The sequence below is a fragment of the Silene latifolia genome, chromosome Y (genome assembly GCF_048544455.1).
Source record: "Silene latifolia isolate original U9 population chromosome Y, ASM4854445v1, whole genome shotgun sequence".
NCBI classification, from domain to species: domain Eukaryota; kingdom Viridiplantae; phylum Streptophyta; class Magnoliopsida; order Caryophyllales; family Caryophyllaceae; genus Silene; species Silene latifolia.
Genome location: NC_133538.1, coordinates 51,826,001 through 51,849,232, shown reverse-complemented (window position 1 = coordinate 51,849,232; position 23,232 = coordinate 51,826,001). Strand labels below are relative to the sequence as shown.

General features: G+C 35.9%; 1 non-coding gene across 1 annotated transcript; it reads left to right on the top strand.

Moving 5' to 3' along the window:
- The first annotated feature begins 15,496 nt into the window (after positions 1 to 15,496).
- Positions 15,497 to 15,604, top strand: LOC141635125 (small nucleolar RNA R71). The gene has a single exon (XR_012539830.1). It is a non-coding gene; the product is annotated as a small nucleolar RNA R71 (small nucleolar RNA).
- The last annotated feature ends 7,628 nt before the right edge of the window (positions 15,605 to 23,232 follow it).

Genomic DNA, 23,232 nt, shown 5'->3' with positions numbered 1-23,232 from the left:
TACAATATCCTAATAGGCGTGACCTTGTTAGAGAGAACCTTAAGTCTTACAAAGTGTATGGTTTAAGCCCTAAAATCCCCCTCGTACCTTTAATCATCTTCCTTCCCTTCGTTCATACCTTGATTAGATTTATTTCTTAAGTATAAAAGTTTACTTGTCGTTTCCTTGCCTTGAATACCTCTCTAATTCTAATGTCTCTTACTGGTGTTAACTAGTTAACTTTACTATTGAGTCCTTTAATCTCACACCTCGTCATGTTCATGTATCCCATTGAAATTTCCTATCATTTCTTGACCTAGTTATTGCTCTTGTTTCTTTAGTGGAGTGATGGCATTGTTGGCTACGTTGTAGAGTGAGTGAGATGCTCTTTGAGGATTCTTAGTGAACCTTGATTTCATCAAAATTGGATTAGTGGAACTCGAGTTGAGTTGGGTAGGAAAAATTGTATGACAAACCTATTTACTTTTGGTTGGTGGTCTTTATGATTTGGGGAATGTGATCATCTATGCTTGTGAATTCGGGTGTGAATAAGATTTTGGTTTGGAGTGTTAGAAAGTATGAAGACCTTGAGATTTTGACCTTTGATTAAGGATTTTACCATGGTGAGAACTCCTAGTAGTCGATAGTTGGTTATGTGTGTAACTCTGTTAGTAGTTTTGATCTTTCGTGGAAATCGTTTATAGATGACTTATATTTGAGGGTTATGGAATCACAATTGTGGTGGAGTGACTTGACCCACGGGATAGCATAGGAGTAAAGTGTGAAAGTATTTTGAGGAAATTCTTGGGAGTTATGTGGTCATGAGTTACCGTTCAGGATGACTTTGTTGTTTGAGATTTGACTTTCTGGCGTTTCCTTGTTGTTTAAATTCCTTCCCTCCTTAAGCATGAGCATTTCCGTTCATACCTCTCTTCTTCGCTTCATCATGCTCCTCCTTTAAATTTGATACTCGTAACTTGTGAAATTCAATCTTTGATATCCTCGTAGACTCGATTTCAACACTTCTCCTAGGAAGTTCATCATAGCTCTTTTGTTGGTAAAGTTTGAACCCTCTTAGCGTACCTTGTGTTCATGATATCTAAGTTCTCTTCATTTCGTACTATTTCTAAACATTTCAAGCTACCACTTTTGATCCATTGTTAAAAGTTTATGTTACTTTTATAAAACCCTACCTATTTTAAAGGTTTGAAAATGGGAATTTGATTTAGTTCTCCTTTTGTTCTATGAGTACAACCCCTTTTTATTGATTTTAATTGCTAAACCCGAGTTACTTTTAATTTTGCTCAATTTCTAACTAACTTTGACCTACTTATGATTCCTTTGTCAGAGTTTAATATTATATTTTCGGAAATTTGACTCCATTTGAGTTTAAAAGTGAAACCTGTATCTCTAATTTGGCTTTGGCAAAAGAAAATTTGAGTGAATTACCTTTTTCTTTCGATTTTGACGTTGATCGGATGTTAGAACTCGTTATTTGAAACGTTTAATAACTTGTTCTACGCTTGTCGGCGAGTGATTTCTGTTTTAAATTTGTCTTTGACTTGGAAAGTTAGCGTTCTTGTGTGCACGACAAGAGCAATTTCGTTCCATGAATGAGACTTATACCTTTGAAAACTCTTCATTAATGTTTTTGAAAGTATTTTAATTTCCGATTTATACAAATGATTTGATTTTGACCATATCTTCGATTTGGAATGTGATGTTCTTGAATGCGCAACGAGAGCATTTTCGTTCCTTTGATGAGAATCTGGTTGTGTCGGAAAATTTTATTTGAGACTTCTGAAAGGATTTTGATTCTTACGATAAGTAACCTTTTATTGTTTTGGTTACCAATTTTAAAAGTTCAGTTTTACTTTCTATAACCTTTCTTTTCTACCTTCAAGTTTCGAGGACGAAACTTTTTAAAAGATGGGGTGATTGTAACACCCGCGAATTTTCCATTTTGACATTTATAATTTAATTAACCATTCTATGGTCTTATTTATATTTTAAATTATTTAATTTAATTAATTTCATTATTAAACATGATTTTTATAAATATTATATTTTTAAAGCTTAAGTTATACAAAATAAATATTTTGGTCGGATAATAATGATAATAATAATAATAATATTCTCCGTCTTGAGTTGTAGTGGGCTAGAGACGTAAATTCATGTGTATATCGACTCAGTTTTGCTTATTGGGCCTAGTATGACCAATGGACTCACCTACTACTCCTTCCTCCTCATCAAAATAATGAGGGAAACCCTAACCCCTCCTCCTTCCTCACAATTTCAGCAACACCACCACAAACACAAACACCATTTTCATACTCTCCTCTTACAAATCTTCAAAACACCATAACTTGCTCAATTCTTATCCGAATCAAGTGATTTTCGCGTCTATCTCTTCCTCTCATCGCCCTCCATCTTTCTGGGTAAGAAAAACACCGACTTTCCTCCTTATATAGGGCTGTCGAGCCGTTTTATACATGGTACCCTTTTTCTAATTTTGATTCTTAGTCTTATTTTGTGTTTTCTTATGTTTAGGAGAAGTTTTAGTTGACCCGGAAGTGGATTCTTGAAAGGTAGACGAGTCTTTTGTGGATTTAAGTGCAAAAAGGTAACGGTGATGGGTTACTCGACATTATGTCAATTTGGGTGTTCATACATGTTATAGTTTGTTCACATGTGTGTTAAAGTTAGATTCTTTACATGTTTTTACTTGTTTGTTGTTGATTGAGTTTTGTGTGGAATCTCTCTTGGTGGTTTGAAGAATTTTCTAGTACTTTGCATACATGGATGAATTAGTAAAGAAACCGTCTTATTCATGCTTAATAATTGTGTTTAATTATGTCACGAATTTGTTAGTTTGGAATTGTTTGAATTTGAATCGAACCTTGTGTTTTAATCCCTCTTTTATGCTTTGATTTCACCCTTAATACTTGTATAAAGTTGCTTGGGTAATATATGGTGGAATTAGGAATGTAATGGCATGATAAAAAAATGATTTGGGGATGAAGGTGAATTTGTTGTGTCGTGCAAATCAGCACCACGGCGCAGGCTGCGCACCTCGGCGCAGGCTGCGCACACAACCTGGACCAGTTTTCGTAAAATGGCCATAACTTCTTCGTTACTTGTTTGTTTGAGGCTTATGACCTACCGTTAGAACCGTAAGAGGATAAGCTATCACCTACAACTGGTTTCACCTCATTATCATGTATAGAACTCAAGTTATGACCGTTTGAAGTTGACCCTTGTTGTAGTCGAGTACTAAACTTGTTGTTATAGATTGGGTTTTGAGTTTCTTGTTGGGTATGCATCTTAACTTTGGTTCTAATGCTTGTGTATGATGTGTTGAGACTCTTTTATCATGGGAGTACTTGATATTTATTATACTCTTGTACTTATTCATGCTTCACATGAATTGTTTACCTTATGTTTATATAATCATTGTTACTCGTATTTGTGACCGGAGTGTGACGGTTTACATTGTGTGACTACTCGACATTCCTTATTTATTTTCCCTCGGACATTGGGTCACGATTAGGTGCCATTTTTTCCGAGTTGGGCTATCTTCCTTCCGCCTCTTCGGACTTTGGGGTACGGCTAGGTACCATGGTTCCGATTTGGGGTTACTCGACCTTGGGGCACGGCTAGGTGTCATGGATCGAGTCTTGGATACGATTTGGGATTGTATGTCGAATCGGGTGTTGTCCATCCCGAGAGTCTGGCCAGATTTAGACTAGGACCGTATTATGAGAGTCGTCCTACCAGGAGGTTGGAGTCTAGGGGTTTGTCTTGTTTTGAGTCAATCCTTTGTAAATGTTGAAGGAAATGTAGATTCATATACATACTAACATACTCATATATGTTGAAATTAATTTGTCATAAAATTAAATACGGATTTTATGCATGCAAACAAAAATAAATAGAGGAGAAATCATGTCCTTACATTGTGGATTTCGGTTATATTGGGCACAAGAGATATCACCTTTCTCTCTTGTTCTTGAGCTTTCCCTTATGGAAGAACAAAGATCCAAGTATAGGATCTCTCCCTAAGCTTTATACCCAAGGCTTTCTCTTAATTTAATTAATATTACAAGAACTAGTATAATATTAATTAGGTAGAAAATTGAACCAAAATATTTATAAAACACTTATATATTTCGGTATTATGGAGGGAGAAGTAGAGAGCTTTTTATCTCTCTAGAATACTAATTTTGGATGATGGAATGAATGAATAATCACTAACACATTTTAGTGTAATATTAGGTAAAATTGGATGAAAAACCAATGATAGTTTTTCTCATCAAAAACCGGGTGGATGGGGGCTTTTTGGGTAGCCAATGCATGCAAGTGTTGTTCTTTACAATACACAATAGGCTTGCATGGCTAAATAATAGGTAATCATTGTGTTGCCATTATCTTAATCAAACACAATATTAACCCATTACATCCCCTAATTTCGGCACATTTGGATAATAAGTAATCCATTTTATTTTTGTCAATTGTCAATATGTCACATGTCATATGTGACATAAATTTGTTATGTAATTTTTAACATATTAAAAATCAACGTATTAATAAAAATACGTCACATACAAAAATCGACTTAGTAATTTCATAATTACTTGTGCCAAAATATTTTACCATTTATAAATCACAACAGATTGTATTTATAACAATTCATTCAAATTTAATTGTTACATTAAACAATTTATTTCATCCGAGTAATTATACAATTTAATTACTCGGACCGTATCTTATTTAATCACATTTCAATTTGATACGTAAATTTTACTTCCAAAATCGTCCGTCAATTTTCAAGTAATTTAATTAACTCGCAACATTATACGATTAATTAAATAATCAATTAAGAGTGTTGCCCTATAGGTATGACCTAGGGGTCAATCGATCACCACCGTCGCACGATGTAATGTCAAACTCTAGTCAACCAATCATTACCGATATATGTTGACCAGTTGACAGTATAACAATATTACTTCCCAATTGTATTCTTTATAATGAGATTTAAACATGTGATCATCATGATCAACAGTCGTGATCGCATTATTGTCGGAGGACACATTTTCCAACAATCTCCCACTTGTCCTCGACAAGTGTGCGTCACCAATTCTCTTGTCCTATTACTATCTCCCACTCAATGCATGGTGTCTTTCAGGTCGTTCTTGCAAGTGATCATATCGAGAGTGGTTTCCTCGATCTGGAGAATAACTGATTGACCGGACTTATCTATCATAGATACTTTCCGAGCGTGGCCACGCATTTCCGGTTCATTACTCCTCGAGTGGCCCCGAGACATTGTTATAACCACGACTAGGGGTGGACAATTCCTATCGCACTCATTCCCTTCGACTAGCCACAGTCATCATAACCCAAAATATGCCCATTTGACCCCATTTACGAAGGTCGTAGTAACACAAATCAAAGTTAATCAAATCGTGCCATCTTAGGCGAATAGTCTTTAGTCAAAAGAATCGACTCATTTGAATACTATAGTAGCTCTCGCCACGACCAGGCTATATAAATTTGCAAGAACTCTATAAGCGGTCATTAGGCCCGACAAAATGTTCCTAATGGTCTACCTATGTGATCGACTAGTCATCTCACATGACTCTATGGCACTTGAACTTGCCATCAATCGCATCACACTCTAGTCACTTCGAGACGTCACCTCATATAAGTAACTATGGGCAAAAACAATGTTAATCCATGTTCACTTTAACGGGGTTCAATTGTCTCTACAACCCGTTTGGATATAACAATGTACAAGGTGAGTTAATAATAACTCAAACGACAAATGTCGACATCACACTCGGGTAGTCAATATCATATTACAACTTTGTGATGTATATCGTCAGTGTAAACACTTATTGATTGCAATAGAAGTTTAACATCCCATGTGTCCATGTGTTCAAACTTATTACACTTGCAATCTCCTTCACATTCATGTTCTCTCTCATAGCATGAATCTTACCAAGTACACATCAAGGTTCCCGACCTTGGTTTCGGTTCTTTAACTTGAAAGAACTTTCTTATCGACTATCACATAACGAACGAATTTGTGATGAATAATATAACTTGTACTGATCAAGTATTCCATCCACACATAATGCACTAGGTATATGTTTTGTAGTATCTTGTAACAATTGACAAGATTATTTAGCTTAGCACTTCTCACAAGTCCTTGCTTAACTAGGAAAGATTGATTTTTGAATAACCTCTTATTAAACCAAGCATCTTTCCAAAAACTTCTCATTTCTCTTTCTAGGCTTGAAAGAATTGGGATTCTCATAAATCCTTATATGTGCTCGGATTTTCTACAATATGTGTAACCTCTTAACACACAATGGAACATTCTGTCAAGCACCGAAATCGTTCATCGGATTCTACTTGAGAATTCATGACGTTTCTATTATGGCTCACCAATCAATCATCATGCTCTTATGCATATGATTCATAATTGGACATGTACATGATTATTCTAATGGCGGAAACATTAGTTACTAATAATCATGAGATCAACCGTTCATAGGTTCAATGAACGACCATGACTGCTAATGGCAATTCCATTTTCATCTACATGAATAACCTATGTGAATGTTGATACGATGTGTATCTCTTAATACTAATCCAACATCCCTTGATGCAATTGGATTCATCATTGTCCATTTTCATCCAGAATTGAAAACTCAAAAGCTTCTTTATGAAAGAAGATATTAGCTCGTCATTCTTTAATGAGTAATGAGTTTTATACATTCAAGGATGATAGCTCCCACTAAATTCCATGTCTTCACATGAGAATTTCCTAACTCCCACTCAATTCTACACATTTCGAGATTGACTTCTCAATCGAAATTTATTCAAGAATTGAAATATAAATCGCATTGCCAAGTTATTAGGATAAAACCATATATGTTCCCATCATATCCTTTCAAAATACCTATTTTGAAGTGGTGTCATCTTAACCTTACGGAAAGAGATTTTAAATCTCCAACACACTTATGTCATAATGATGTGTAGTAATGTCATTTTCAAATATAAACAATATCTAGAATACGTCCTTCACAATTACCCTTTTGGAAGGAGGTTTAACCATTTCATAGGGAGGTTAAGCAATGACATTTGCGTGGTTAAAACTTTGGCCATTGAAGATATCGGTATATCAATCCTTGCAACTCGATCATAACTAGTATGTTATTATGATTCATTTAGGCTCTTAAGTAAATCTCAAGGTTGAAACTATTGGTCAAATGCTTCATAAACTTAGTCAAAAACTTGTTTAGACTTTACATTAGTCATTTTCTTCCAAAACTTTCTTTTGGTCTCCTCGTGTAGTTATCTTGAGAATATACTCTTATGTTAACTACACTTGGTCTCTTTAGTCATATAGAATTAACTTGAGACCATAGATCTCATCTATTCGGCATACTATGTAAATAGATATACCTTCATTCAAATCATTTTCTCTTGCGTAGATCTTCATTTACACAAGTACACAATTTTATCTTGCCTTGTGTGTTGTGTCCTCATTTTTCTCCCACTCTATCTTTAGAATAAATACACTAAACATTCAAAGATAGCATATGAGACACAAATTAATGATGTTGAAGTATAAGGAGAACTATCTCATAGATAGACTAATAGTTATTGATTTCATATGTGTTCTTGGTGATTGACATTCCTTTAAGAGAGTTCATAGACTCAAAATCGCTTCATAAATGATCATACACAAGCCTTAAGCATGTGGACATATAATGAAACCCGTCATTATATTTGTCTATTAGATCACTTTAAGTGAATAATCTTATGTTCCTAAGAGCAAGCATTTAAAGATGAAAATTTAGAACATAAAGGATAAATGATAAAACGGGTGACTTGGGTTGCAAACCAAGTCATCATCATCCAAAATACAAACCATTATCCAAAATACTTTTCCATGTCGAACACGGAAACTTAAAGTTCTAAAATTCAAAACATAACTTTAAATAAGACAATGAAAAACAAAGCTCCATAAAAGCTATCCTTAGCTTCTCCATGGTTTCTTATGCTTGTTTTTCCTTTCCTTTGTCTTTGCTTGGTGGAGGCCAAATTTACAATAAAAAGGGAGATACATTATCACAACTTTGCATCATATTACCATAGTTGAATTTAGAAACATAAAAAGAAGGTTAGTCCTTTACCTACTGGAGTGATCTTTCCAGCTTTGATATCACCAAGGTATTTGGAACAATTTCTTTTCCAATGTCCCATGCCATTACAATAATGGCATTTATCAAGAGGACCGTTCTTGACTTTGGATGTGCTAGCTTCACAAGACTTAGCTTTGGTGAATGTGGGAGCTTGCTTTTTACCCTTCCTTCCACTCTTCTTGAATTTCCCTTTACTCTTGGTGCTTATGTTAAGCACATCTTTGGGAGGGTTCACATTTAACCCCATGTCCCTCTCGGCTTGCACAAGTAACTTGTGCAACTCCTCAAGAGACACATCCTTGTCTTGCATGTTGAAATTCACCCGGAATTGCACATATGCCTTGACTTTGGACAAGGAGTGTAGAATCCTATCTACGATGAGTTCTTTAGGGATTTCAACCTTTTGAATTTTCAAGGTCTCGACAAGCTCCATGAGTTTGAGCACATGAGGGCTAACCTTTTGGCCCTCTTTGAAGTCGAGATCAAAGAATGCCGCGGCCGCCTCATATTGGACGATCCGCGGAGTTTGTGAAAACATGGTCACAAGTTTGGAGTAAATCTCATTAGCATTGCCCATTTTGAAGGCTCTCCTTTGGAGGTCCGCCTCCATCGCAAATATTAAGACATTTTTCATTGCGGCGGACTCCTTTTGGTAAGCCTCATATGCTTCCCTAGTGGTCGCGGTGGACCTAGTGGAGGGTTCAGGTGGAGAGGCCTCGGTAAGGTAACGAAGCTTGTCGTCACCTTCGGCGGCTAATTTGAGTTGGGCATCCCATTCGGAGAAATTTGACCCATTCTTTTCATGTTTACATCGATCCATAAAGGATCGGAGCCAAGATGAACTAGCGAGTGGTGTAGCATTAGGAGTTGGTGTTGATGTTGCCATTTGTTATGAAAAAGAAGTGGTCTACAAAACAAAAATATAAGGAGTAAAACAAATGTCGTTTTAATAATACTCGTAAAAATGTATGATTTAAACAAGTTTTAAGCATTTTTCTAGTGACCTCTACCCAACTAGATAAATGATTCCAAGACCCAAATTCATATCGACTTAGGCACGGGGTAGCCGATGCAACCTTTATCAATATAAATCGGTGGATTAACCTTTTAATCGATTCTACTTTTAGAACTCTTGGTCGATAAAATTACTCTAATGTTTATCTATAGCCCAAAACACATCAACAAGGGCACGGGGTAGCCGATGCAACCCTTATCAATTACTTTTGTTGAGTTAAATCCAAATTTCGAATAAATGTGTCCATTATCCAAACCCACATCAACTTGGGCACGGGGTAGCCGATACATCCCTTATCAACATGAATTCGGTGGATTAACATTCATCACCCACTTCCCCTACGTAACAAGGTTTGTACCCCGGGGTAGCCGAGTGCACTCCCTCGCGAAATAGGTTTTCATGGTTTCTACTATTTGGTAAGGCTATGTCTCAATTAATTGTTTTAGCGAGAGGTCATGCCAATTTATTATCTATCACGTTTTAAGTGAACTAAAGTGGTGAACTACGATAGTTTGAATTGACACGGTCGATAAACTCGATAAGATAAAAATGCATGTTTTAGTTATGGCGATTTAGCGATGCATGTGACATAAAATAAAATGCAAGCATAAAGATAAATAAATCCTAGTATGGCCTTTCCTAAAATAGAAAAACTATTTAACTATTACATATTCGGAAACCAACTCCATTGGTCCCTTGAACTTCGGTTGTGGCACGCATCTCGAGGTAACACCGTCTTTATGTATCGTCATTCTTGAAGAAATCCGTCTTTTGGAACTCCGGAATGAATAAAATTACATAATAAATTACATAATTTCCTATTATACATTTGTAACTAAAATAAAATAAATCTATTAAATTACAAAACGGTGATACGAGATCACAATAAAAATTACAACCGAATCGATATTCCCATACATTTCGGAAATACCAATTAAAATCTAAGGCCATACTAAGTAAAATTACATAATTCAAAATTACATAAATTAAAATTATGACAATCATAAAGAAAAGCAGCATTATAATATGTAATAAAATGCTCAATTTTATGCTAAATCGCCTTTTAATTAGCCAATATCGTATATTACTCGGTTTTTACGGATTTGCGTGATTTCAACATTTTATAATCACAAAAATGCATAAACTCATATTTATGCATATGTTAATTACCCTAACATCTTAGGACTCAAAATTTAGTCTTCACTAATAATTTGACCATAATTAACCCATATTTTATAAAAATTGTTCATAAATGGACCAAAAATTACAAAAATAAGCTATTAAACTTCAAATAAATCACAAAATTTCAAATAAATTTGAAATTTGAAATTTAAACTCATGAACATTCTGGAAAATTTCCATGACACTCATAATGTTCAAAATCTTAGGTTAAAAATTTCCAAAATTTACCGGAAAAACAATGTTGCGGTTTATCGATTTTTAATAAAATAATCATAAAAACATGGAAAAATTATTTTCACTAACTTTTTAATTTTAGATCTGAAAAAGATAATAAGATGCAACATTAGACGTTTTTCCTAAGTCATAGATTATGTTTTATTAATTTTCCACTAATAATGTCACTATTTATGCTATTTTTCTTCAAAAATCCATAAATCATGAAAAAAGACTTCTTTATAGCCAATTATTTTACACACATCTTGTAAAATTGCATGTGACAACATATTAATTTTCTATGACCAGATTCGAAATTTAACTCATATTAACCTATTTTTCACCTAAATCCGAATTTAATAATGAAAAATTCATTTTTCCAGCATAACAAGTCCAAAAATTATGAAATTTTACAGGTTATCTCAAAATAATATATGTGACAACATATCCAAAAATCAATGGAAAATTCGAAGTATAGCTAATTTTAGACCAAAAATGACATTTTTACTCATAAAATCACATTTAAATGCCATTATTGTAAATTATGAACAATAAAAATCCGAAAAATTAACCAAAATATACTAAAACATTTTAGGACCGGAAATATTAACATGCATGGTTTAATTTCGTGATATATCATAATAACACAAATTTTACAAGTTTTATTTGTTATTCTTATAACTCGGAAAAACTTTTTACCGATTTGCATGCAAACAACCGTGGCTCATGATACCGATTGAAGGAAATGTAGATTCATATACATACTAACATACTCATATATGTTGAAATTAATTTGTCATAAAATTAAATACGGATTTTATGCATGCAAACAAAAATAAATAGAGGAGAAATCATGACCTTACATTGTGGATTTCGGTTATATTGGGCACAAGAGATATCACCTTTCTCTCTTGTTCTTGAGCTTTCCCTTATGGAAGAATAAAGATCCAAGTATAGGATCTCTCCCTAAGCTTTATACCCAAGGCTTTCTCTTAATTTAATTAATATTACAAGAACTAGTATAATATTAATTAGGTAGAAAATTGAACCAAAATATTTAGAAAACACTTATATATTTCGGTATTATGGAGGGAGAAGTAGAGAGCTTTTTATATCTCTAGAATACTAATTTTGGATGATGGAATGAATGAATAATCACTAACACATTTTAGTGTAATATTAGGTAAAATTGGATGAAAAACCAATGATGGTTTTTCTCATCAAAAACCGGGTGGATGGGGGCTTTTTGGGTAGCCAATGCATGCAAGTGTTGTTCTTTACAATACACAATAGGCTTGCATGGCTAAATAATAGGTAATCATTGTGTTGCCATTATCTTAATCAAACACAATATTAACCCATTACATCCCCTAATTTCGGCACATTTGGATAATAAGTAATCCATTTTATTTTTGTCAATTGTCAATATGTCACATGTCATATGTGACATAAATTTGTTATGTAATTTTTAACATATTAAAAATCAACGTATTAATAAAAATACGTCACATACAAAAATCGACTTAGTAATTTCATAATTACTTGTGCCAAAATATTTTACCATTTATAAATCACAACAGATTGTATTTATAACAATTCATTCAAATTTAATTGTTACATTAAACAATTTATTTCATCCGAGTAATTATACAATTTAATTACTCAGACCTTATCTCATTTAATCACATTTCAATTTGATACGTAAATTTTACTTCCAAAATCGTCCGTCAATTTTCAAGTAATTTAATTAACTCGCAACATTATACGATTAATTAAATAATCAATTAAGAGTGTTGCCCTATAGGTATGACCTAGGGGTCAATCGATCACCACCGTCGCACGACAAAGTAATGTCAAACTCTAGTCGCCCAATCATTACCGATATATGTTGACCAGTTGACAGTAACAATATTACTTCCCAATTGTATTCTTTATAATGAGATTTAAACATGTGATCATCATGATCAACAGTCGTGATCGCATTATTGTCGGAGGACACATATTCCAAAAAAGTCTTGCTTGTTATGGTCATTGGCGTGTTCTTATATACGAGAGTGCACGTCTTCTGTGATTGTTTGTGAGAGTCTTGGTCCTATCGGATACTAGTGGTGAGATGCAAGCCCCTAGTTGCGATATGATCGCCGGGATTGATGGTCCCATCCGTTCTTATGGTGAGATGCAAGCCATAAGTATGAATGTGACATTAGTAGCCACGTCCCGTGCTATGGTTGTTAAGAGGTTTTCAAGTAATGGCTATTGGTTTCCATCCATGTATTTTCTATTCAATTGATCCGTTGTTTACCTTCTTCATATGATTCGATGCCTAATATCATATCCATGTTTTGGTTACCTTGAATGCATGTTTAATATAATGTACCATGCCTATCTCATTAAGAATGCAATGTGCCTATCTCATTAAGAATGCAATGTGCCTATCTCATTATGATTATCGTTTATATTCCCTTGTTCATATTATTCAAGTATGATGCATGATCAATATGTTTAATTAAGTTCTTGCTTATCTGCATTTTGACATATTGTGGCTGGGAGAACCCTGAGTTACTCCCCACTGACTGTGGCGTTCATGTTTACATGAATGACAGGTTTGTGATGCAGATTATGGGGAAGACGTGTGAGCTAGCGAGAACGTTGAACCTTGGACCTTAGTTATAGTTTGCTTAGACTCACCTATCGTTAGACTTGTGTTTATTCGTGGGATATCTTTTCCCCAACGCACTTCGTTTTTAATTGTAAAACTTAATCATCTTACTTTTTATTTTCGTTTGATCACTTATGGTGGATTTCACACTTTAAACTTTAAAGGTTTTAAAAATCCCTTATTTTCCGCTTAGATTTAATAGTTCTTTTGATGCCTCATCGAGGGGTGTCACAATCTTAGCAATAGTGCCCTTAGCATCGTCACCTACAAAATAAACAGCACCAATATATTCCTCCAACGGTTCCATCAGGAAGGATCCAAGTGTAGAAGAGGCATTAGCAGAGCCTACAGTGCTAAGTAAATAACAAGACTCTTGTAACATTGAGCTTCTAACGGTTTTGTTTTTGCTAAAGCTAACCCGATCATCACCCGCTTCTAATGTCAACTTTCCATTCTTCACATCAATTAACGCACCCGCGGTGTGTAAAAATGGCCTACCCAATATAATTGGGGTTTGTGAGTCCTCGGCCATATCAAGTATGAGGAAGTCAACGGGTATGAAAAACATACCAACTTTGACGAGCACATCTTCTAAGACACCTAAAGGTCGCTTTAAAGAACGGTCCGTCATTTGCAATGTGATTCTTGTGCATTTTAAAGCACCCATGTTAAGTTTTTCACAAATTGAGTAGGGCATGACACTTACACTAGCATCTAGGTCACAAAGGGCCTTATCAATGGTATATGTGCCTATAGTGCAAGGAATAGAGTAGCTACCGAGGTACATATGTTTCGGGGGAGACTTGTTTTTTTAAGAGTGCACTACACTCTTCGGTGAAAGCAATGGTCTCAACCTCATTGAAGGATCGCTTTTTCGAGAGTATTTCCTTTATAAACTTTGTATAGGAAGGGACTTGGGTAAGTAATTCAATAAATTGGACGGTGACTTGCAAATTCTTAACAACTTCCAAAAACTTACCGAACTTGCCTTCCTCCCTATGCTTTGCTAGACGATGGGGAAATGGTACTTGAACAACTTCCTTTGGAGGAGAATCCTCCATTTCTTTCTCTTTATCTACTCCATTAGGAGCATCCACCTTCTTAGAAATGGCATCACCCTCCTTAACATTAGGAGAGACCTCTTTCTCAAAAATCACCTCGTCACTCAATTTGGGCATAGGGGGCTCAACATCCGTGGCATCAAGCTTGCTCTTTCTCTTACGAATCAATAATCGATAAGGAAATGGCACACGATCCCTAACAAGAGACTCTTCACTAGCCTTCTTTTTATCATTTCCCCAACCTTGGGCTTTTTAACAACCGCTTTGTCATCCAAAGTCATAGATGGCCCATCATAGCTTGTACCACTTCTCAAGGAAATAGAATTAACGGTCTCATGTGGTTGCATACCATGGGGTGGTAGTTGGCAGGTTTTCCTTGAGGAGCTATATGAGGCTAGTTGAGCCACGTGTTGCTCTAGCATCTTGATTGCGGCATTGTGAGATTGGTCACTCTTTCTTAGTTGAGCCAACATCTCTGATTGGGTCTTAGCCATTTGCATTACCAATGCCTCAAGTTTACCCGCTCTTTGGTTGTTTTGTTGGCCATTTTGAGGTGGTGGCCCTTGATTTTGTTGGTAATTTTGTTGCGGTGGCCTTTGTTGGTTTTAATAACCTGGTGGGGGATTATACTTTTGTTCTTGAGGGACATAGGCATTCTGTTGTGGTGGGGGTGAGGGTTAAGCACATTGTTGTTAGTATAAGACCAGTTCGGATGGAATCTTGAATTCGGCATATAGTATTTTAAAATGTACCCGGTGGATATGAACTTTGTCTAAAAGCTTGAAAAGAATTTACCTCCTCAATAGTAGCTTGGCAATGAGCGGTGTAATGACCCGCACCCCCATCACCATCACAAAAAATGATTTGACTAGTAGCGGACACATCATTGAGTTGTTGAAGAGAATCTTTAGCATCCCGGTCCGCCAATTGTAGTTGGAGTAAGGCAATTTGAGCTAGCAAGACGGAATTATTATAGGATTCTTCTTTACCTTTGAGTGGCACACTTCGGGAATTGACATATTGCGCATCATGGATCGCCATAGATTCAATTGTGGCATGAGCAATATCAGTGTCAATTTGATCAAACCACCCATTGTTGGCGGAATCTAGAATCCTTCGGGACTCGGCACAACATCCATTGTAGAATTTTATAGCAAGGAACCAAGCATCCAACCCATGATGTGGGCATTGTCTTTGCAACACTTTATACCTCTCCCAAGCCTTATATAAGCTCTCAAGAGCTTGGTTACGAAATCCAATGATTTGGCTCCTTAAGGTTTGAGTTTTCTCTGGTGGAAAAAACTTTTGAGAAAACGGAAGAGCCAATGTCTCCCAATTTGTGATTACCATAGCAGTTCGATCAAGGCTATTAATCCATAGCTTGACCTTGTCCTTCAAAGAGAAACGGAAAAGTATTTCCCTAATTTGGGCTTGAGTGACGCCCGTTTGTCGGATCATGGAGCAATAATCGCAAAAATTTTGCACATGCAAATTGGGATCCTTCAAAGGAGTTCCCCCAAATTGCTTCCTCTCCGCAAGGCTAATAAAAGCCGGCTTGATCTCGAATTCCTGTACAGTAATTTGAGCAGTTGTGATACCGGCTAGCAGCATAGCCGCGGTGGGCTTTAAGTCATCGGAAAGTTTCACCATCTTTTTAGTTGGAGATGGTGGTGGTGGAGATGATGAACTTGAAACCTCCTTTTCTTCAACAACTTTTAGATCGGCTAGGTAAGACTCTCTAGGACTTTCAACTTGTACGGGAGAAGCGGCTTCTTTCACTTGTTTCCAAAAACGTCGTCTTCTCCTAATGGTTTTCTCGGGCTCGGAATCCGGTGGAAGACCTGGGCATAAGACAACAATCTCTAGAAAATGATAAGTAATGGTCTCAAGGAACAAGTGTTCCATAAGACAAAAGAAAACAAGATAAAAATCGACAAATTAATACGCAATAAAACCGTGCTCCCCGACAACGACGCCAAAAGTTGATAGGCTACCGCGCACCTATGAAATGATAATTACCCCAGACACAAATTAATGTAGTAATAGGGGTCAAACACAAGGAGACGAGAATTGCATTATGAAATGCTATGGAAAGATTTCTATCAAGGTTAATTACGTTTGGTTTGGTTTGTTGGTTGGTTTGATTATTAGCAAATATAAAGATGTAAACTATTTGATAAAAGGAGTCTAGGTGACTCGGGTCACACATACAAATATAAATATATGTTCATGCTAAACTTGGTAATAGTAACATTGTCAATTGTTTAGGCTTAAAGACACCCACCTCACGATATTAATGTCAACCATAGACCGGGTCCGAGAGAAACTCTCGTTTATGACTAGGTCGTCCTACTACACATGCTTAGGCTAATCCGATTCCGTGACTCTCGACTTATATAACGAATTAACAAACTTAATGTACCATTACGACCAATAACCAAAGATTAAATGTTGTGGCGCAAACATGTGATAGAAACAAATAGACAATATTATATCAACCTAATTTATCATTTTTCATTTTTGATTTTGCATGGCTTCCCTATCCCCTAGACGAAGGGAATTTAGCTACTCATAATAAATTGTAACTTATAAACTATGTTGTATGAAATGCTAAACATGATTGTAGAAATGATATAAAGTAAATGATAAAACATAAAATATAAGATTAAACTATGTGATATAATTGAAATGCTAGTGACGAAACTATGTCAACGTAAATAGAAATATAACTAAGTAAACAAGAATTAGAATTACCGAAATAAGGAATTAGAACTTGAATTGCAAAGAAGAATGAAGGAGAACCAAATGCTTGAATAAATTAGAGCCAAATGTTTAACATTAACTAAAAGTTTAACAATATTAAAACTAAAGATGAAAACTAAGAGAGAATTTTATGCTTAAGGCTATTAGAGTGTATAACAGACGTAAAATAAGGTCTAAGAAGATATCCTAAGCCTTGAAGTGCCTCCCCTTTATATAGGGGAGTCAAGTGAAACTTAAACAAACCACAAACAGCGAACCCCGATCGGGGAAACGTGAATCCGGGTATTTCTTCATTAAATGCTCCCTTAAGGACTTGTGGAATCCAAAGTGTGATGTTTATTGCTCCTTAAAGCTCCGGTTAAACACTCCAAAAAGCATCTTATGAGGATCCTAAGTTGAGCATCCTAAGTAATATTTGTGGACTTTGCATTTTGGGCTTGACTTTCACTTGGCTTTGTTTTGCATTTCTTCATTTTAATCCATAACTTTTACCATGCAAATCAATTATGCTCCTAAAAGCTCAAATACCTAAAAAATGTGACAAACCATGCAAATACAACTAGAATGCAATATTAGCTCAAAAACACTAAGATTAGTGCAAATTAGCACGTAAAATAGAGCTGAAATATGGGGTTATAGTGTATTTAAAATAGACTTATGACACGGACAAAGGCAAGTACGACACGTATGTACAAAATGCAGTTTTGTTGTGGAGACGCGACAGTGCGACTAGATTTTGAGTTCATTACAATCGTGAATGACCTCATGTGTTTGAACTCTTGGTGCAAGAGGTTGAATTTAGACTCGAGTATCGACTTTGTCATAGTGATGCCTAGAAAGAGGAATTCTAACTTAGTTTGGATGGGCATTGATGGCATGACACCGTTGGATAAGACATGTACACAAACTTGACCTTTGACCCGTAATGTAGGGGAAAGGCGGGTTTATTACCCGATAGGTTTTGACTCTGTTAACACCATTGAAGATGTCTAAACAATTAGACGACACAACCTAGAACATAAGGTAGGTAATAACTTAGGCGGAGACTCGACGTTCTCTTGACGACTTGACTTGAAATCGACTGGGCTCTATTCGACTCAAGGCTGAATCGGAAAGGTGGATTGATATGTTCGATGTCATTATTTAAGAAGGATTTTCGAAAATAAAAATTTTGGAAAAGGCGGAGATTTGCTTGAGGTTGGCTTTCGAAAAAAGGTTAAGTTTAGTTTCGGAAGACGGGTTTAAAATAATCGGGGGTTGCAACGGCTTAGAAAACAGTATGCGGTTTTCGAATATGGGTTTCGAAATTCAGAATCATGGATTTGAAAATCGAGAATTGAAGAATTTGGAATCGTCATCACAATGGCTATGAAAACGGTTAAATTTGTTTTCAAAAAAATTGTAATTGGGTTGAAAATTCGAAAACGGTTAAATTTGTTTTCAAAGATTTGATTTTGAATTGAAAGTTTAAAACGGTTAAATTTGTTATCAAATGATTTGAAATTGAATTGAAAATTTGAAAATGGTTAAATTTGTTTTCGAATGATTGAATTTTGATTTGAAATTTGAAAACGGTTAAATGTGTTTCCAAATGATTGAGTTTTGATTTGAAATTTGAAAACGGTAAAATTTTTTTTCAAAGATGGAATTTGAAATTCAAAAAAACTTTGGAAATTGAAATTGTCATTATGACGGCTTGGACAATGGTCAAAATCGTTTCCAAAATGCGATTTGAAATTTGGAAAATTACGAGTGTTGAAATCGTCATTACGTTGGCTTAGAAAAGCCAAAACTTTGTTTCAAAAACGAGACTTGAAATTTGAAAAGTTTCACGGGTTGAAATCGTCACAACGACGGTTTAAAAAAAGTTTTTGTTTTAAAATTGATTTCGATTTTTGAAAATTCAAGGGTAGAATTCGTCATTACGACGCCGTAAAAAGGGTGATTTGAGAATGCAATAGTCAACGAGGGACCGAGGTTTGAAACGGCCATTACGACAACGTTAAAGGGTATTTTGAATTGGTTTGTTAAAACCAAGGTTTGAAATCGTCATTATGACGGCATGAAAAGGTGTATTTGAAATGGTTATAAAAACCGGGTTTTGAAATGCCCATAACGATGGCGTAAAAAAAGTGATTTTAAAACGATTGTAGAACCCGGGTTTTGAAATTGCCATTATGACGGCGTGAAAGGTTGTTTTAAAAAAGGTCGGCGAAAAACCGAGGTTAGAAATCGTCATTATGACGGCGCAAAAAGGTGCTTTGAAACTGTTGTAAAAATCAAGTTTGAAAATTGTCATTACGACGGCCTAAAAAGGCGTGCAACGGTCGGGGAAAGACCGATGTTTGAAATGGCCATTATAACGGCACAAAAGGGTGGTTTGAAAGTTTAAAAATGACACCGAAGAACTTATGATCACATAACACATAAGCACTCGCAGTTCATTATATTATGTTCAATGCATACTGACACGGGTTTTGGCTTAATAAGGTGGGTTACACACCAAGCGATCAATCCCCGATTTTTGAGAGGGATACCAATCCAAACAAAGTGTGTAAGCAGGGTGTCGTAGCCTCGTGCACGAAGGAAATGAAAGCTCTTTGACAAAACAGAAATGTGTAACGTCAATGGTATGCTTGACTCAATCGGGATTCAAAATGCGGGGATGAGAAAACCCACGCCGATGGGATGAGCCAGTTAATCGATAAAGGTTAGGTTGTGGGCTCGAATAAGGAACCCGACTTATGACCGTAAAATCAATTAATGCACTTTTACCACGACCTCGTTCGAGTTTCACCTCTAAGGATCACAAAGACACAAATATCCTAGTTTTGCCCAGCGGATTCGCCAATCTGTGGACATTGGACACATGCTAGTAGGTGGCAAGATACCTAGTATCTGCACCTTCCGAAAACCACCCGATGTTGATCGGACTATAACGTGTTTTTGACATGGGTGCGTGGATTGGCTATACATAAGACGGTTTAATGCATTACTCGGATATGAAAAATGATTTCAGAAATGGTTTCCTAACTTCCTATCCGTTAAAATGACACTATTTAGAGTTAACACAGTCTTCGAACCCAAAACAGACCCAGAAACCCGCAACTCGAGTCAACCTGAGTCAACCCAAGTCTCGAATGTCAAAAATAATGCCATAAATGGTGTTATCTTGCCATTTGCATTGAAATGACACTAACTAGAGTCAAAACCGACACCGGACAATAGATAGGGGAAAGGCCACGTCCAAATTCAAATGGACCGGGCGCCCTCATTGCGTAGCAGGGTGGCTTGCGCCTCTTTAGGCGTCCTCCTTACTCTCCAAGAAAACTCCACCGCCCTACCACCCAAAAATTCTCTATAAATACCCACCATCAAACACCACAATACTCACGCGAGCGTCCGCCCCCTCACATCTCACTGAAACTTCTAGACTCGACTTCTTAAGTCAAGAAATCGACACGTGTTTTCGATCTACCGATCGAAAACATAAGCCTTACACATTTTGTTTGGTACCGTCGACGTGCATTCGACCGACCCATTCGACCAACTCAATATTAATCAACACGTTTTTTAACAACATATTTTCAACTCATTTTCAAAACAAAATCTTTTTTTAAGGCACTCTTTTAAACTTCTTTCATCGTGAGTAGTCGCATACGAGAAAACCGTCTCTAAAGTCGTCTACCTCGCAAACATCAATACATGTAAGTTTAAGGGTGTAAACCACTAAATTATTTCATGTATTTGATATTTTTATGAGTTTATAAGCATGAACAATGCATAACACGATCCAAAAATAGGAGAAATGAGCCAAAACCGGATTTTGGCTTGAGACAGGGGCTACTTGCATAGAAGGGGAGCTCGCGCCTTAATGCCCTCTCAGGCCTTAATCCAGCCGTGTTTGTGTTCATCTTTCCGCTACATTTTCCTTTTATATTCCTTTACGGGTTTTACCGTTTTAATTCATTTTTATGACAAATATTTTAACCACAAATCGTAATCACCCTTGGTTCCTTATACCATGATGGTTTTATCCGTGACTCGGTGATATTATTTGGTTAATTATATTTTAAAGGGTATTATAACACTCTTTTCTTTTATTTACCATTTTTCTCATTTATTTATACTTGCAAACATATTAGTCATACTTCATAATCATCCTTGGTTTCTTATACCATGTCGATTTAATCCGAGTACGATGACAAACTTGACTAACTACAAAGACATGAACTTAACATATTAGTTCATATCAAACATTTTACATTTTTATTTGTAAACTATACTTTTTAAACTTGCAAATCCGACAACAAATATTACTATGGTAATAGTAATTATCCCGAGTCATGCAAATCATTTAATCACAAAAGCGGTTTTAAACAACCTTTTTAGCAACCAGGAGACGCCCCTTCGGTCATCATCTGACTCGCGCCCCAAGAGGCTATCTATTTTCATATTTTAAAAACCTGGGCAAAGCCCTTTCCCTCGATAATAGGCTCGCGCCCTAATGGGGCTGCTTGATGTTGTTCTGCCACATTTTTAGCACTTGTCTAGGATGATCCTGATTAAGGTTAACCCGAATACGTGACGAATCAGATTGACGAGATTGCATTTCATACTTTATCCTTTAAACACACCTTTCCAAATAAATGGATTGTGTTAAGCATCATACTCCGAATTTGGTAAATGGGTGTTTAATTTCCGTTTTCACATGAAAATCAACCCTTAATTCCAACTCGACATCATCTTCTTAATATTTGTATAAACAAACCGACTTAGTAAATTCTCACATCTTAGGTTAAAATTTTGGATGTGCATCCATGCATTTACCGTTTTATCAACTTTTGCACTTAAACAACCACGATTGATCAGTAGAGGCCGCTAAAGCGGGCGGGATTGGGTGTCTGATTAATGGACTTCCCAATACGTACCCTCACCCCTTAATCAGAACCATTGGATAGTGGATGACCTTATCCAGGGCGTACGAGAGTCATTCTAGCGAAAGGATCCTAAAGGGGGACGAGTCCTTATCTTTAGTACTTATGTCAAACACTGCTTTTTGCCTTTGTTGACCTAGGTATATAGTGGATTTCAAACGGTTTCCAAGCATCCCATAATTGCTTGGTGGCGACTCCGAACATCTCTGCATCGTTTCGAGACCTTTACCGAGATGAAAACGACCAATCTAAAGCGATCCGGGCGAAAGCATTTTTACGCCGCCGAGCGTGGCTTTCAAAAGATTGCTGCAAGTACACAGATTGGCTTGGCGTGCAGGTGGCCCGTGTCTACAAACTGGTAGGTGGCCCACGTCCACAGACCGGTATGTGGCCTATGTCCACAGATTGGCGACTCCATTGGGGAGGCTACAACCATGACACATTACACCTTAAAATTTTACTTAAACAATTACATGTTATTATTATTGTTGACCAAATTTTGTTAAAGTTGGTGGAAATAAAATTTAGCTTGTCTAAATTTGAAAGGGATCCGGGTGTGGGTAATGTTTCTTTGTCATAAGAAATTCTTTAAGTTGAACAAGTAGGTAGTAACACAAGTAGTGAGTATATATTTAGAATTTGATATGGTTAGTGTCGATTTCTCTAAGGTTTGAGACAAAATTTCTTTTAATTCCTCCTATAAGATAGTAACATTTATAAAATTCTCAATTCCATAACATTGGAAAGTCACCTTTGAGGTATAAAATGCTTTGTTCATGGGAGTTCTAGAAGGAGTTGAGAAAATTTTCACTCAAGTTTTAAGACAAAAGTTGATTCCATTTTGGCTTACCTACTACATCATCAATCAAGATAGTAGTCTTATAAAGTAATAAATACTAAGCTTTGTTAATGAAAAATCAAAATTTGGGCATGACATGTCTACAATTCGAAAATTTAAGACGGAGTTTTAAGACGAAATTTACACATATTATACAAGATCCACTCATCACTGAAAGATCATAGATCCAAATTAGACTCTCTAATTAAAAACAAATTATCTCATAATATGTTCATTTACTGATCTATGTAACATGCATGCAAATATAAAAGCATAAAATTAAAGATTAAGGAAAAACAATTTCCTTACATTGATATTTATGGTAATATGGGCACAATCAAAATCTCCTATCATGATTATTCTTTAGCT